At 42.2% G+C, this 16,724-nt stretch overlaps 1 pseudogene; it reads right to left on the bottom strand.

The window, feature by feature from the left end:
* Positions 1-13,817: 13,817 nt before the first annotated feature.
* On the bottom strand, positions 13,818-16,476 carry LOC147710883 (uncharacterized; annotated as a pseudogene).
* Positions 16,477-16,724: the final 248 nt, after the last annotated feature.

Genomic DNA, 16,724 nt, shown 5'->3' with positions numbered 1-16,724 from the left:
TGATGGAGCCATGACCTTTAACAGACTAAATGGCCCTTCGCGCATCGACTACATCCTTCTGGATATAAAACTATAGGGGAATGTGGTAGATATGGAGGTTAAGCAGATGCCGGACAGTGACCATAACCCTCTCTGCTTGGAAATCAAATGGGACTGTAAGAGGAAGTCAATCGACTTATTTCTCACCCAAGAAGTAGTTCCAATAAACTCCAACCGCAGGCTAAAATGGGATAAGGTGGCTTGCCAAGAGAACATCCTGACTAGTATAGGTAACCTGATTAAATTAAAGAGTGCGGAACTAACAACGCTCCTTACTGTGCAGGATAAAGGAGTTGTAACAGATTTAAGTGGAGTCTATGGGGAACTAATACTAAATATAAGTTCATATTTTAAGGTTAAAGCTTCCAGAGGTCACAAAAATAAACCAGTTAAAAGTGGTAATTTATGGTTTACAGCTAACTGTAGAGAAAAGCGAAAGGCTATCTCATTGGCTCTCCTGAAAAAAGATCCCATAGCAGTAAGGATGGCCAAAAAAGATTACAATAGAACCATCGATTTAGCAAAACGTGTCTGGGAGGAAGACCACTGGCAGGAACTAAAAAAAGCGGCCTATGAAAAGGATTCTACGCTATTTTGGGACTTAATAAATAAACTTAATAGAAGGGGAAAAGAGCCCGTCCCAAATCATATAACTGAACAGCAATGGCATTCCCATTTTTTACATCTCTATTGCTGTGAGGCTGACACAGAGCAGACACTAGACGAAGAACCAGTATTAGAATCTGAGCATATACCCCTTAACGCAGTAGATCCTTTTACACTAACAGAGGTCCAAATGGCCATTAATAATATAGCGCCTGGGAAGGCTGCTGGCCCAGATTGCCTGCCAGGTGACCTACTCCTACATGAACCCACCTTATGGGCTAATTACATCCTTCTTCTGATGAACCTTCTTGTCCAGGGCCACCCAGTCCCCGAGTCATGGAAAGGGGCAGAAATGGTTACAATATACAAGAAGGGGGCCAAAAAGGACCCTGCCAACTACAGACCGATAAGTCTGATCGATGTAATTCCTCATTTCTAGAATGGTGTCCTGGCTAGAGGAGGGAAATATTTTAACACACTTACAAGCAGGGTTCAGACGCAAGGTGGGAACAATGGACCAGGTTTTCAGATCTGCTGCAACATACTGGAAAACCATTTCCATCGGGAAAGGCTCATTATATCTGGCCTTTATAGATCTCAAAACCGCCTTCGATCTTGTGCCCCGTGCCAAACTGTGGGAAGTGCTCCGGGCTATGGGTCTCCCACAATATCTCCTGGAGCTGATAAAAAGACTACATGAGGTCACCTACGCAAGAATAAGATGGGGAGGGTGGACGGTGTTCACCTTGAGAAAATAGTGGGTGGACGCATGCAGCAAACTCAGCTCCGACCTCTGCTTTCACCAACAGTGGAGTAGAGAGTGGTGTCGTAACTTAAACCCTGCCAATCCAACGGCACTGCTCGCCGTCCTTTTTCCTCAGCCCCGCCCCACCCCGCCCCTTGCTAATGGCTATGAATGGCAATCTGAGGGATAGCCCCGGGCGCCAAAAGCTCTAGCTACGCCACTGTACCAAAAGTAAAGAAACAGAAAAAAAATCTATATCTTTACTTTTGGTATGATCGTGGCACCCGTGCTTCACTTTTAATGTTAAAAGTAAAGCGCGGGTGCCGCAATGATACCAAAAGTACAGAAATAGATGTTTTTTTCTATTTCTTTACTTTTGGTATAATCACGGCACCCACGCTTTACTTATAACATCAAAAGTAAAGCGCTGGTGCCGCGATTATACCAAACCTAAAGAAAAACAACACGAGGGAGGAAATCGAAACTAGTGGTGCGCATGCACCACAGAGGAGCAGGTCCAGGGAGCCTGTCGTTTGTGTCCATGCGCTGATGCATGTCCTAGATACAGACGGGAATGGGCGGAGCGAAGGCGGGACATGCGCCTGCCTTTTCTCAATCGCGTGTTGTATTTATTTTAAAAAAACACGCGAAAGCCATTAACAGCGGGCGAAAGCAAAATCACACGCACAAGCTAGTTGTTAGCTTTCTAAAGCCCGTACAAGAGGTCTCGCCCTGCGCGTGGCATGCTGCGCACTGCAACGCTAGGCGTGAGACCTAAAAAAACAAAGAAAGCATATTGGAGGAAACAAAGTCATGGAAATCCTTATTTAAAGGAAATTCATTTATAACGAACCACTAAAATATATTGAAACATTTAAATGAAAATGCATTTAAATCGATAACGTAAAGGAGCATTTAACAGGAAACACAATTTAATTGAAACTACAATACAAACAGAACAGTGTCATGAGTGATTTATTGAATGTTCAACAAAGCAACAGTTGTTAAAATGTCACTGGTGACTAGAAAATAGAACTCCAGCACAAAGGTGAAAGTTCACATGCAGTGCCCCTCGTTTTAGAAGCTGCTGCATGGGGACATTGTTTGTCTGTTTGGATCACAGTGCTGAAGAAGCACGCTTCCCTGAGGAAAAAACACAGGATTTCAATTTTTCACATGGAAAACAGAAAAAAACAATGGCTGCGTGTAAGCGTGGGAGGGGTGCTAGGGACAGTCTCCGGTATAGGAACAGGTGCTACAACAGTAAGAGGCTGACTAGTATATTTCTTTAAACTGGGTTTTATTTTTATGGTCCGACGTGTTCTATAGGTTAGTCTCTCCCTCGCAAATACGGAGTTATCCGTGGTGGTGGTCTTCCTTGTCTTTCTATGGTCCCGGGGTACTGGTCTCCCTCCTGGATCGTCTCTCACTGCCGTGAGGTCTCAGGGCTCCGGTCATGGAAAGAGAAGAAGGAGAGAGGGACGCCGTTAGCCACTACTTTCCTTATCGCGTTTGCCCAAAAGGAACCCGGTGTTTGTGCAGGGGCACCCGTATTTACTAACGTGCTCTGAGGAGGGAGGAAACGTGTGAGGTACAGGGGTAAGGGAAAAAGGTACAAGGAACGGGTAGCGGGAAGAGGGGGGTGGAAATTGCGGAAGGACGGTCACAGACTTTAAGAACGCTTTACGCTAGCAACAGGGGCACCCTTCCCCAACCAGCCCGCCAAACGCCGCCGTACCTGGCTAAGCCATACTCCTCCCTCGGGAGTATGGCACGGCGGAGCATAGAAACGTTGGCCTCCTGGCTTTCCTCCACAGTCGATTCCTTCGGTTTCTCCGTCCTCAGCTCGCGTCTCCGTTCTCCTCTCCTCGCCTGGGCCGGTCCTCGCTGTCCCGGTGTCGTCACACGCCGTGTAGAGGACTTCCCCCGAATTCATCCATCCGGGAGAGGAGACGTCATCAGGAGGCGGGGATCCCTCTTCGTTGCAATACGCCCACTTAAAGGAGCCCGTGGACGCTTCTTCGCTCTCGTCCTCCGGAAGCTCCCACGCATCCCTCGCTCTTCCAGTCTGTAGAGTAGAAGGGGAAATACCCTCAGGCGTCCACCAGTCCTCCCGGCCTCCCTTCCCGACCTCGTTACACTGCGTTACACAGATTCTTTTTCTGTTTCCAGAGATCCTGTTGTGCTTCAATACCAGGTAAGAGTTAATTTGAACACTTTGAATGTCCAGTTTCAAACAAAATGCTATGGCTCGTAGACAATCATGTTTGCTATATGTTTCCATGTTGTGGAGAATAAAGAGCAGCTTTTCTTTCATTTCCTTGTGCTTTCTGGATTGTTTGGAAACATATTTTTCAGCAATAGATTGAAATAAACGGTGTTGAGCAGATTTGTGTCAGCAAGGGGTTAACTTGACCTTTTGGGTAACTGATGGAGCTAGCAGAAGTCTTGTGGTGCTTCTCCCTCTGCTGCCTTCCAGTTAGTATGACAGTTGATCTGACGAAAGATCAACATTCTAGATTCTACACTGCTGCCTTACACAAGTTGAAAATAGTTTGCTATGTACTAAAAATAGCCTTTTTCGAGAAAAAAAGAAATTTCTCCAAAAGGTTGCATTAAAACAAACAAACCAATGTTAAATCCGGAATTCGGCAAAATGTTTCCATTACATTGTATCGATAACAATGTAATTCGAGGAAAACAGGAAGCTGATATTTAGATTGTAAATCAGAAAATGATGAAAACATATTACTAAGGGAAATAGCTGACGTATAAAATATACTAGCATGAAACCTTTTTTCCCAAATTGAGTCTGAGGTACTTAATCAGAAGATCATTCCATAAAGACACCTTCCTATAAAATATGTCTATTACCAAATGTTGCATCCCGGCTTAATATAACATTTGCAGTAGCATTAAGAATTGGAGAAAACTTTGCTGTATTACGATCAACAGTAAGAATGGCCGATGAAGGGAAAGGTGCTAAAATATTTTTTTCAAGTCAAATCCAAGAAGATATTAAGTAGAAATCTGATTTAGAAAACCATGAAAACACTTTGTGCAGTTAAAAAGGAGGTATGATATTTCTTAAAATCAGGATCAGCTCCACCCCCTCTTAATTTAGCAGCTTTTAAATGCCAGTATTTGATATGTGGAGTCCTATTATTCCAAATAAATTCTGCAAGGGTTTTATTATTATTGGTTACAAAAAAGAGGAAAAGTAACAGGCAGCATTGATAATAGATGTAATACTTGTGGGGCTATTACCATTTTAAGTGCTTCAATTGTTCCCCAAAATGATAAGTTGAGGGAAGCCCATTTATTTAATTTTTTGATAATTTAGGTAATAAAGTTTTGGTATTAAAATCAACTTTTTAAAATTATAATAAAAACATGAATACAGCGATATTTAGGAGCTGTAGTATTCCAAAGAATGCCTGTGCATGTAACATAGCAATACAAAATACATTTAAAGGAAAGAATTCCGGGGCATATTACCAACGTTTAGCGATATTTATCGCTAACGATGCTTAGCAACAAATTTTTTAACGCTAAGCATCGCTGGAAATCATCGCAGAGATAACTTGCTATTAGCAAGGTTTCTCTCAAAAGTGATAAAAATCCTTGCGCTAACTGCCAATTGAGAGATTATCGAGATTATCGCTGGAAAACCAACGATAATCTCTCGAAGTTTGGCGTTAGCTTGATGATAGGGGCTCACAAACTTAGCCAAGATATCCACCTTCCATAGGATATCATGGGATGTATGACCTTACATCGCAAACTTTTACAACGCACACCGTTACAACGCAATTTTTACAACGCAGATTCATTTACAACGAATGCCTTTCCAACGCATGACATTACATAGCAGATGCTATTACAACGCATGCCATTACAACGTAAGTATAGGTAAGTATATTATTTTATAAAAAAATGTAATTAATTAAAATTTTATTAATTTAATAAATTAAATTATTTACAAATAATTAATTTGTACATATATATATATATATTTTATAAAATAGTTTAGGTATTTAAAAATAAAAATCTAACTCCAGGGGAGTGTAATAGTAGGGTAAGTGCTGGATAGTGTAGGGTAAAAAATTACTTTAAGTTTATTTTTAAAATAACTATTATTAATAAAGAACTATTATAATAAAATTATTAAAATTAATTTAAATTATTTATTTAAAAACTGAACCCTAAAAATACCCCAGTTCCCCAAAACCCAAAAATACCCCTGTACCCCAAAACCCAAACCCAGCCCTGAACCCTAAAAATACCCCTTTACCCCATAACCCAAACCCAACGCTGAACCCTAAAAATACCCCTGTACCCCAAAACCCAAACCCAACCCTGAACCCTAAAAATACCCCTGTACCCCATAACCCAAACCCAACCCTGAACCCTAAAAATACCCCTGTACCCCAAAACCCAAACCCAACCCTGAACCCTAAAAATACCCCTGTACCCCAAAACCCAAACCCAACCCTGAACCCTAAAAATACCCATGTACCCCAAAACCCAAACCCAGTCCTGAACCCTAAAAATACCCCTGTACCCCAAAACCCAAACCCAGCCCTGAACACTAAAAATACCCCTGTACCCCCAAACCCAACCCTGAACCCTAAAAATACCCCTGTACCCCAAAACCCAAACCCAGCCCTGAACACTAAGAATACCCCTGTACCCCAAAAAGCAAACGCAGCCCTGAACCCTAAAAATACCCCTGTACCCCAAAACCTAGCCCTGAACCCTAAAAATACCCCTGTACTCCAAAACCCAAACTATATATATAAAATTACTTTAATTAATTTATGTAATTTATTTTTAATATTTTTGTAATTAAAAAAAGGTTAAATAAAATGATATACTTACCTATACTTACGTTGTAATGGCATGCGTTGTAATAGCATCTGATATGTAATGTAATGCGTTGTAAAGGCATTCGTTGTAAAGGATCCTGCGTTGTAATGGTGTGCGTTGAAACAGTATGCGTTGTAAAAGTTGCGTTGTAATGGTTGCATACCGATATCATGGCTAAATCAGGAAAATACCAGGTGTAAAAAAGCAGTGCTAACCGCGGTTAGCGCTGCTTTTTTTTATCACTAACAGGGTTAGCGAAATCCTTGATAATAGGAGAAATGTCGCTTAACAAGATTTATCCTATTATTTTTCTCTGGAACGCCCCCTTTGCATCTCATTAGAGATGCAAGGGGAAGCGTAGAGAAAAAGGGTGCTAACATGCGAATTTGCGTGTTAGCACCCTGTTGCTGATAGGGACATAATGTTATCTCCGCTTTCTTGGCTTTTAAAGCCAAAAAAGCGGAGATAAATCCCTTGATAATATGCCCCTCCGTTTTATGAATATTTAAAGTGTATCCAGACACTGACTGATGTATAACCATCAATAATATTTTGAATCATAGGAATAGTATGCATAGGGTTCTTAACATATAACAATACATTGTCAGCATTCGCAGAAACTTTGAGAACTATATTATTGTTGGTGATACCTGTTACTTCCCTAGAAAAATGAATAAGTTAAAAGGGGTTCAATTGCTAATATAAAAAGTAACGCTGATAAAGGACATCCCTGGCTTGTGCCTCTGAACAATCAAAAACGAGAAAAAGTCGTGCTTTTAACAAAAGTAGTTGCTGTGGATGAGTAATACAATGCATTAACCATTGCAATCAATGTATCACCAAAACTGAATGTTTGCATAGTCCTAAATAAAAATACCAATAGGGCATTTAAATATGTTAAGATAAGATAACGTTTGACATAGTAATCTAGTGTTGTGTGAAGATGATCCACTGAATTTCAGGAAGCCAGTCTGATCAGTGTGAATAATGTGGTATAGAATTGATGACAGTCTAGTTGCTAGAATTTTGCATAAAATGTACAATCGTGAGTGATGAGTGACATTTAGGGAGTTATGTGTGATCTTTGTCTTGTTAGGAAGAACAATAATTGTTGCTTCAGTAAACAAACCTTCCACAGAAGCTTTATGCATGAATCCTTGAAACAGTGGTAGTAGGAGAGGGGAGAGCAGATTTGTAAAGGCTTTATACAATTCTGCTGGAATACCATCAGGGCCTGGTTATTTTTGGCATTAAGAGATCTAATGGCACTGGAAACCTCCTCCATAGTGAAAAGAGAACCAAGAGTACTTCTATCAGAGGGTGATAAGGACAGTAAGTTGCAATTGGGTAGGGAGTTATCCAAAGCAGAATCACAAATATCTGGAGGTTTGTTATAAAAGTTTGACTGATAGTTCGGAACTTCAATAGCAATTTCTGTGGCAGAGAAATAGATATCAATTTGAATTAGATATAGCATGTATCTGGTTTGTATCCTATTTAATGTGCAAGTCATTAGCAAATGTACAGCCAGATGTGTTTGCAGTGAACTGAAAGTTTATTTTTTGCTTGCAAATAAAAAAAACTGCTATTATTAAGCAAGGTATTATATATTCATTGCACACGTTACAATTGTGTTTTTACTTGAATGCCTGAGGAGGAAAAAAACAGCTTTTTTCAGTTTTAGAAATTGGCTGTTCTAAACTATTACGTTTTAAGTTGAAAGTTTAATTCTCTTGTGCAATAATAGTGATAGCTACTACTCTGATAAAAACATCCCAACGAGTAATGTGAGAAGTGTCCCCTATGACTGATTATTATGTAAGTATTCATAGATAACAGATAACAATTTGTTTTTATTGGCACTTAATAATGCAACATCAGTGTTCATTCTCCATCGAGAAATATGTTTGAGAATATCTTCGAGGGTTAAAGTAAAATAGATTAAAGCCTGGTCTGAAAGAGTTATTGGTTGTACTCTAGGGTTGGATATTGAATAGCATAGGTTCAGAGAGGAAAGCAAATAGTCAATATGGGAATATGTAGAGTAAGCATTAGAAGTAAAAGTGAAGTCCTTACCAGTGGGGTGATAGAGCCTCCAATGATCAACTAACTTATTAATTATGAAAGCTTAAAAAAAGGGCATGGGTTTTTAGGGGACGGGAGTTTACAGTACAAGTTCTATCTAAAAATGGATCAATATCATATTAAAGTGTTCTCCAGTGATAAGAGGTACATTTCCAATAAGCAGCGGTTCTTAAGAAACTGATTTCCAAAATTTAGGATCATCTTGTGTAGGGGCAAACATATTGAAGAAATGAATGGGGTGTGTGTGTGTGTGTGTGTGTGTGTGTGTGTGTGTGTGTGGGTGTGTGTGTGTGTGTGTGTGTGTGTGTGTGTGTGTGTGTATATATATATATATTATTCGACCAATTTTATGATCATTTACATCGTAAAACATTTCAAAAACATGGAACATAAAAACATTTCATAAACTTGAGACATAAAAATGATAAAATAACATTACAATCCACATTAAAAGATTTATATATAAAAACAGCTGTCACAGCATCTCACATTTTCTCTTTTTACAGTATTACATAAGATCTACATCTTAGATTGTACATTTAAAAAAAAAACTTTTTTACATATACATGAGCAAATATGTGCGAGTAACGTTACATAGGTCAAGACTCTAAAAGCAAAATGATAGGCCCGGATGCAAATAATGTGCAATTATATGCCAGATTCTCAGAGATATTTTTCATCATTTTTGATCTCTTTTACCAGGCAAAAAAGAAGGAATCTCGAAATTATAAACACTAGCCACCTTGTCGTGTCTGACTTAAAAATACGTAAAGCATCTCTTGGGCGTGTAAACAATAATAAACGACAAACTGCGATTATCCAGGTTTTCCAAGAGTCTATATAAGAGGGGCAAAAGAAAAAGAAGTGATTTAGGGTCTCAGGACAAGAATGACAGGAGGGGCACACAGACGATACAGAAGCATTTTCCCAGGTACTTCTTCTAGAATTTAATGGGAGAGCTCAGTATCTAAATTGTATGTACAGAGCTTTTGCCTGGGGTGTGGGGTTTGATGTCGTCCATAAACATTTCAAGTCTAAAACGACTTTTCATATCTATGAAACTGGAAGTCAAAGTGCCATGTGAATATCCTTAGATGTTGTGTATCCATATATTCCCAAAACCTTTTTTTAAAAGAGGGAACAATCATTTTTGTTATAGACCTCGGGTCCTCCCACAGACTCCCCAGCCCTGGTTTACAAAGCCAGTCCTTGATCTTGTTAAGCCACTTTATTCGTTCTGTTAGTTTCAGTAATATCATTAACTCTTCCAGGCCTCCCTCACCGGGACTTGAGTGTTACTAGTCCATATTCTTATCCAGAACAGGAGAGCCCTGAGAGTAGCAGAATGAGCAATTAGTTTAAGACCAAGATCACGTCTGAGCGGCAGGAGGGGAGTGTTCACCAGTAGGTTTAAAATCTTCCTAATAAATTTGTTTTCAGCAAGGGCAAGGTCAAGGTCAAGGTCATGGAGGTTTTCCAACCCCCATAACTCTGCCCCTTAGAGGGCTGCTCGTGCTCCTTTGACCCTATGAAGTTCCGGTATGGGCAACATCGGTCGATAAGGGGACGCCCTAGCCCTCTTGGATATAGCGCAGTCAGCATGCTGTAGGGACAGAGAACTCTTTACTATTTGTGGTGACCAAGCCAACCTATCGCTAATTCACACTCCCAGGTAGTCAAATAACTTGACCTGCTCCAATGTTTGCTGGCCCCGCATTAGAATATCTTTATGGGATTTAAAGGGGTTAAATATCATGTATTTGGTCTTTAAGCAGTTTATTTCCAATTCCTTGTCCTTGCAAGCTTTATCAAATGTATTTAGAATGTTCTGAATCCCCTTTGGAGTCCTTGCAAGGAGGAGCATATCGTCTGCAAAAAGCAGACAAGGCACTGAGCTACCTGCTAGTTTAGGAGGGTCACCCCCACAGTCATACAGCTCTCCTACTAGCCCATTTATATATTAGGTGAATAATGTTGGGGAAAGTACACAACCTTGGCGTACTCCTTTGTGCACCGGAATATCGTTTGTAACCTTTCCATAGGTGTTATAATGCAGGCGGATCAGAATATCTAATAGATAAGATGGGAGTCCTAGTTCTCTCAGGCAAGCCATAGTTTATAGGTTCTATCGAATCGAAGGCAGTTTTAAGTCCACAAACACAACGTACAAGTGAATGGGGTATTTGTCAATGAATGTTTGTACATACACATACCGATCATAAGAATCATGTTTGCAATGCAAAATGGTGATTTGTAACTTCAGAGACAAAAATATAGCCACATCCTTTTTACGTCGCTGTGTAGGTGCAGGTGATGAAGGTATATTACTAACCCACAATATTTTCATATAGGCATGAATATTATCAATATGTGTTTCTTGTACATAAACATACATCTACTTTACATTTATGTAGATAATCTTATATTTTCCTTTTTTTTATTGGATGATGACGGCTTTTCACATTTAACGCGGCAATTTCTTAGGTATAATCATTTTTCATAGCAAAAGAAAGTAGAATAAAAGAAGAGAAAAAAGATGGAAGACCCAACGTGGAGAAAGGAAATGAGAATATGATGTAGCCCATATATAACAACAAAGAAGACAAACAAAATAGAGATGTTCCTAATGGAAGAAAATTATTTGAAACATTGAAACAGTCAAGGCACAATCCAAGTGGAGAGAGAGTGCCATGGTACCTGCTCACAATAGACTGCAGGGTTAAATAGGACGTATAATTATCAAGGACCCCCTGAATACATAGAGTTTGTGATTCCTAGGTCAGGGATTAATAAACAATCGACATAAAACAACCTAGGCAATCATAATTTGAACTTTAAAAAAAAAAATGAAATATTAAAGGAAAGAGAGCTACCAGTAAATTCAGATTCTGATATTTATTAACATTTATATTAAAAGAAACATCAATTCCATATACATATACATTTTTTAAAAAAAAGTTCAAATTATGATTGCCTAGGTTGTGTTATGTCGATTGCAGGGTTAAATAGTCCATGTTTGAAACCTGCATCATGAAGACTAGGACGTAGATCAGAAAACTGCGTTTAGCTATGGTTTATTTTGCAAAGTAGTGATGAATATATATTTTATTAACTTCCAGCATGAATAATTGCATTTCCAGACCGCTTTGTATATCATAGTGAGGTGATCAGGACGCAATATTTTGAATATAACTTGTCGCTGTTTAGACTTGTTAGTTTTATGATGAAAGGGTATGCAATGGGATTTGTATATTTAAAATTTCTCCTAATTTTTTTATTTCAGTAACTATGATAATAGATTTTACCAGAAGCCTCAGCAGTTCTGACTTTCAATGCTCTCCTGCAAGTAAAAAAAATCAATTTTCTGAATCCCGAAGCATTTGTGTCATAGGCCCAATGTGTGTAACTTGATGTTCCAATTGATCTATTGAAATTGTATTATCACACATTTTAATCGAATTATCAGATACTTTCACTGACAAACCTGCTAAGTCTCCTTGAATATGTTTAATATCAGAGCAAATAGAGTCAGTGTTAGTATAACTAGCTTCAACTTCTAGAATGTTCACCATTGACTCTTCCTGTGACTCAATCACTTTAGATTTAGTAAGAAGAGGTGAAGTTGTTTGCCTCTTTTTATTAGAAGTATGTAACATAAATTTAATTTTCGAATTCAACATAGTGATGTTCTTATGAAAATGTACTGTTAATTTGGAGCTTACATATGATATTACGTCAAAGTATGTTTGTTTGAAAACAAAAAGAGTCGAGCAGCCTGCCACTGTAAAGAAAAAATATGCCTTTTAGAACTGCTAAATATTTGCATGGCAGCAACTTTAAGAGAAGGAATGGATTGGAAAGCCCGCCTCCTCTCCTCAGGCAAGCTTTCCTCCCACACAGTCACCTGACAGGAATAAAATATTTGCCAGCATACGCGCCACTAATTTTCAATTCTATTAAGGACCGGAGGCTTCGGATTATGCTAGTTTAACGCTTATCCAACACCACAGAAGCAACATCGCCCACAGGTTTGTAGTAAAACTGTTTAAATGTCAAACTAGACGACCAATCAGCCGCTCTCATGATCTCATGGATACTAGTTCCAAGCATAAAAGATTTGGAGGCCATAGCGCCTCTGACAGAATGCGTGCCAAACAAAGCTATGTCAATGCCCGCCTCTGACATAACAAATCTGAGCCACCTGGCAATTGTAGCAGAGGTAACATGCTTGAAGGGCTTTTGTAAAGATATCAACAGCGGTGAGTAACCCACCGGTCTGAGAGGCCGGGTACATTCTTCGTATGCCTTGAGGCACTTCACCACACATAGTTTAGAATTTGAAGGAAAAGCATTGTAATCATTGGACCTAGAGAAAGTTTTTGTACGAGCTGTGATAACAAAGGAAACACCCTCCGGAGAGAAAACTCTGCCCTGCAGGTCCAAGACTCTAATGTCAGAAACTCGTCTGCAAGACGGCAAACACAGGAGCATAGCTAATTTAGCAGATAATTGTTTTCTAGACAATAATGCATTCTCAGGCCATGTATCAAACAGAGTCAATACCTTAGAAACATCCCATAACGATGAATACTTAGCCTTAGGTGGTTTCGCGACCCAAATTCCTTTGAGAAGTTTACAAACCATTGGGTGCATGCCTACCGGTCTGCCATCGATCTGTGTATGTCCTGCTGGGATGGCAGACCGGAAGTTATTGACTGACCTGTAGGAAAGACCGTCAGCTGCCTTACTGGAAAGAAAATTCACTAAGTGGGAAAGGCCTCCCTCCACGGGATCCAGATGCCTCTCCAGGCACCAACCATACCAAGCCCGCCATACGGAGGAATAACGTTTCCTTGTGGAAGGGGCCCATGCTTGCTGGATGAACTCTGCAGCTTCCTTCGAAAATCCCGACAACTACCATTGTTGCCGGAAAGCCTCCAAGCCATCAGGTGCAGCTGCCCCTCTGCACTAGAGGGTGCTGTTTGCCTTGAGGGCCCTGGAACATCATTGGAAAGGACGGAAGAAGGAAAGGAAGGTCGCACACCAGTTCCAGGAGAACCGGGAACCAAGGTTGCGACTTCCAGATCGGAGTTATCAATACCAACTCCGCCGATTGGAGGGAGATCTTATTGGCCACTCTGGGAATCAGAAGAAAGGGTGGGAAGGCATAGTTGAGGGACGTTGACCAATCCTGAGAAAATGCATCCGTGGCCCTCGCCAGCGTGTCCGGCCTCCAACTGAAGAACGCCTCCAGTTGACTGTTCAGTCTGGACGCAAACAGGTCTATGTGGCACAGACCCCAAATCGATTGAGTCATTTGGAAGAGCGATGGATGAAGCTTCAAATCGCTGTAGACTTTTAAATGACGAGAATTCCAGTCCGCAATCGTATTTTCCTTGCCCGGAAGATACTCTGCCACCACTGTTATCTGATGAGCCAGGCAATAGTGCCAGAAGTCCTTGGGTATCTCCACCTACATCGGAGATCTGGTGCCCCCCAGCTTGTTTATATAGCGTACCGCAGAGATGTTGTCCATCCGCAGCAGAATACAGCAGGAAACCCTCTTGGGGGAAAACGTCCGGACCCCGACCCCGCAAGAAGTTCGAGACAGTTGATATGAAATTCTAGTTCTTGAGATGACCATCTGTCCCATGTCATCATCGTCCCACACCGGGCTCCCCAGCCCGACCAACTGGCATTTGATTCTATCACGATCTCCGGGTGAAACCCGAAGATTGCTCGCCCGTTCCAAGCGTCTACATGGGCTAACCACCATATGATCTCCTCTCGGGCGTCCTCCGTAGGGGGAATCATGTTCGAGTAAGAGAGGTGCCATATTTTCAGGCGCTGCAGGGCCCGGTAATGACGGGGGCCCGGGAATATCGCCTGTAGGGAAGAGGCCAGAAGGCCCACCAATCGCGCAATCGCTCTGAGAGACATCTGTTGAGATTCTAGCATCTTCCGAAGTTCTCTTTTGAGATCCTTCAGCTTGTGCTTGGGCAGGAGCAACTGTGCTGACTGAGAATCGATCACGAACACCAGAAATTCTAAGGATTGGGTTGGTGTTAGCACCGATTTCTTCCTGTTGATCACGAATCCCAAATTCTCCAACAGAGACATCGTCTTGCGAAGATGTTGGGATGCTAGTTCCTCGGAAGCCGCCATGATCAGGATATCGTAGAGATATATAATCAGACAAATTCCCTGCTCCCTGAGGAGCGCCATGACCGGTTTCATCAGCTTGGTGAAACACCAAGGAGCTGAGGAAAGACCGAAAGGCAGGACCAAATATTCCAGTCGTCTGCCTCGCCAGAGAAATTGCAAGAATCGCAGATGAGGGGGAAAGATCGGAACTGCCAAGTAGGCGTCCTTGAGGTCGAGGCGGGCAAGCCAGTCCCCTTGCCTCAAAATGTCCGCCAAAAGATGGATCCCCTCCATCTTGAAATGCCTGTAGAGAACGAAGACGTTGAACCCTTTCAGATTGAGAACTAAGCGATAGCCGCCGCCTCTTTTCTGGACCAAGAAAACGTTGCTGCAGAAACCACCTGGTTTGCCTTCGCAGTAGGCTACCGCATGGTTTTGCAGCAATTCTTCTATCTCTTGATCTATAAAATTCATGTCTAGTTGGGAAAAATACAGGGGAGGGGGAGGAGTATCCTGCACTGGGTTTTGATAAAACTCTATGTGGAAACCCGCCACTGTCTGCAGAACCCAAGAATCCTGTGTAATTTGAGACCAATTGTGTAGAAAGTGCCGGATACGACCCCCCAGAGGATAAGAGAACAAAGGTGTTGGACTCACCTGCAGTAAGTTGTGGCTGGAAGCTACCCCTTTGGCCGCCATGACGAAATCTGCCTTTGAATTGGCGCCTGGAGGAGTAGAACGTTCCGCCTCTGGTGGTGTCCTGAAAGTCCCCTCTGCCTCTGCCCTATCGACCTCTCTGTGGGCCCTGGAAATAAGGACGGCCTGGCGAGCGGCCCCTGCCTCGCTGGGCCCTTCCAAAAAGGCCAGTCTGGAAAACCTTCCGAAGATTGGTTTGGGCCTTATCAAGTGAAGTAAAGGTCCCGACGTACTTGGAGACGTCCTTCACGACCTTTTTCCCGAACAGCAAACCCTCAGCCAAAGGGCCTGGCTCGGCAGATGCCAGCTCCGTAAGGTTGCTGTCCATCCTCATGAGTAAGGGCTTCCTATGCTCCGATGAAATAGCACAGTTGGCATTCCCTACGAAACAAATGGCGCATTGAGCACATCCCGCCAGGATGTCTGGGTATATGAGCGCACCCGTTTCCTTGGCAACCAGAGCCAATTCCAGGATCTTCGCCAGCGGACCAACGGTATCCAAGAGCTTATCTTGGCACCTGCGCCAAGCTCTGTTGATCCCCTTCTTCGGGTCTTTGGCAAATTTTTTAAGAAACACCAGCATGTTCGGATCTATCTCCGACGTTTCCGCCACCCTGTTTGGGACATCCGGGCGAGAACACTCCGGGCGTAGCCTGCTCCTGACTTCCCTGTCAAAGCTACGCCTGAGGTTCAGCTGGATGTAGCCAGCAACCTCAGGGGGAGGGGCCCAATCGGAGGAACGCGGATGGACAATGTCCGCCGGATTTAAATCAAAAGGAGATGTAGATTGGTACGCCGGCGCTACTTGGGAACCCCCGGAGCGCTTCTTGGCTTTCTTCTTCTTGGGGTTCTCTGTCTTACTAGTGGAGTCTGTGTCCGTGTCCGTGGTGGTATACACCATGGTGGTAGAAAGATTGACTAGGGCCCGCCACCGCGTATTGGTGGTCACTAACAGGTGGAGGGGGCAACTTAGTCAAAGCCAGAGCGTGAGGCCAATTAGAAGAAAAGGTGCTAGCAGAGGTTGTAGCAGAGGTAGCACCAGAAGAGGCTGGGAAAGGCTCAGGTAGCATGCTATGCCTCTTCGCAAATTGCTCAAGTTGCGCTGTAATCGGTCGTAGAGCGACAGCCAGCGCCTTATTCACCGTCTTGGGGACCGCCACCTCAACTGCCCTACTTACAGACTGCTGCACATATGCGTCCAAAGCATCCACTAGGTTGTCCTCCAGAGGCGTAACTTGCGCCTCCTCATAGTACCCGTATTGATCTTCCTCGCAGTAGGCCCAGTTTTCCATTGTGCGATTGAAAAGGCAGTACCAGATATTTAGAAAGCTTGAACCAATCCAAGCAATTCCAAAGGGATTAATCAAGGGGGAGCCACCCTATGTGCAAAAATATGGGTAAATCAGAAAAATGCTCCTCAGCAAAGCTGTAGACAGTCACCAGCCAAATATAATTTTAAAAGCTTGCACACAGCTTTGGCCTAACTCCAATATTATAACCAGCCCTTGGAGGGCGTCAGCAATGGGACCGCAGGACAACC

This window comes from Lissotriton vulgaris, chromosome 5 (assembly GCF_964263255.1).
Source record: "Lissotriton vulgaris chromosome 5, aLisVul1.2, whole genome shotgun sequence".
NCBI classification, from domain to species: domain Eukaryota; kingdom Metazoa; phylum Chordata; class Amphibia; order Caudata; family Salamandridae; genus Lissotriton; species Lissotriton vulgaris.
The sequence above is the reverse complement of the archived record's forward strand: the minus strand, read 5'-3'. Positions and strand labels throughout refer to the sequence as shown.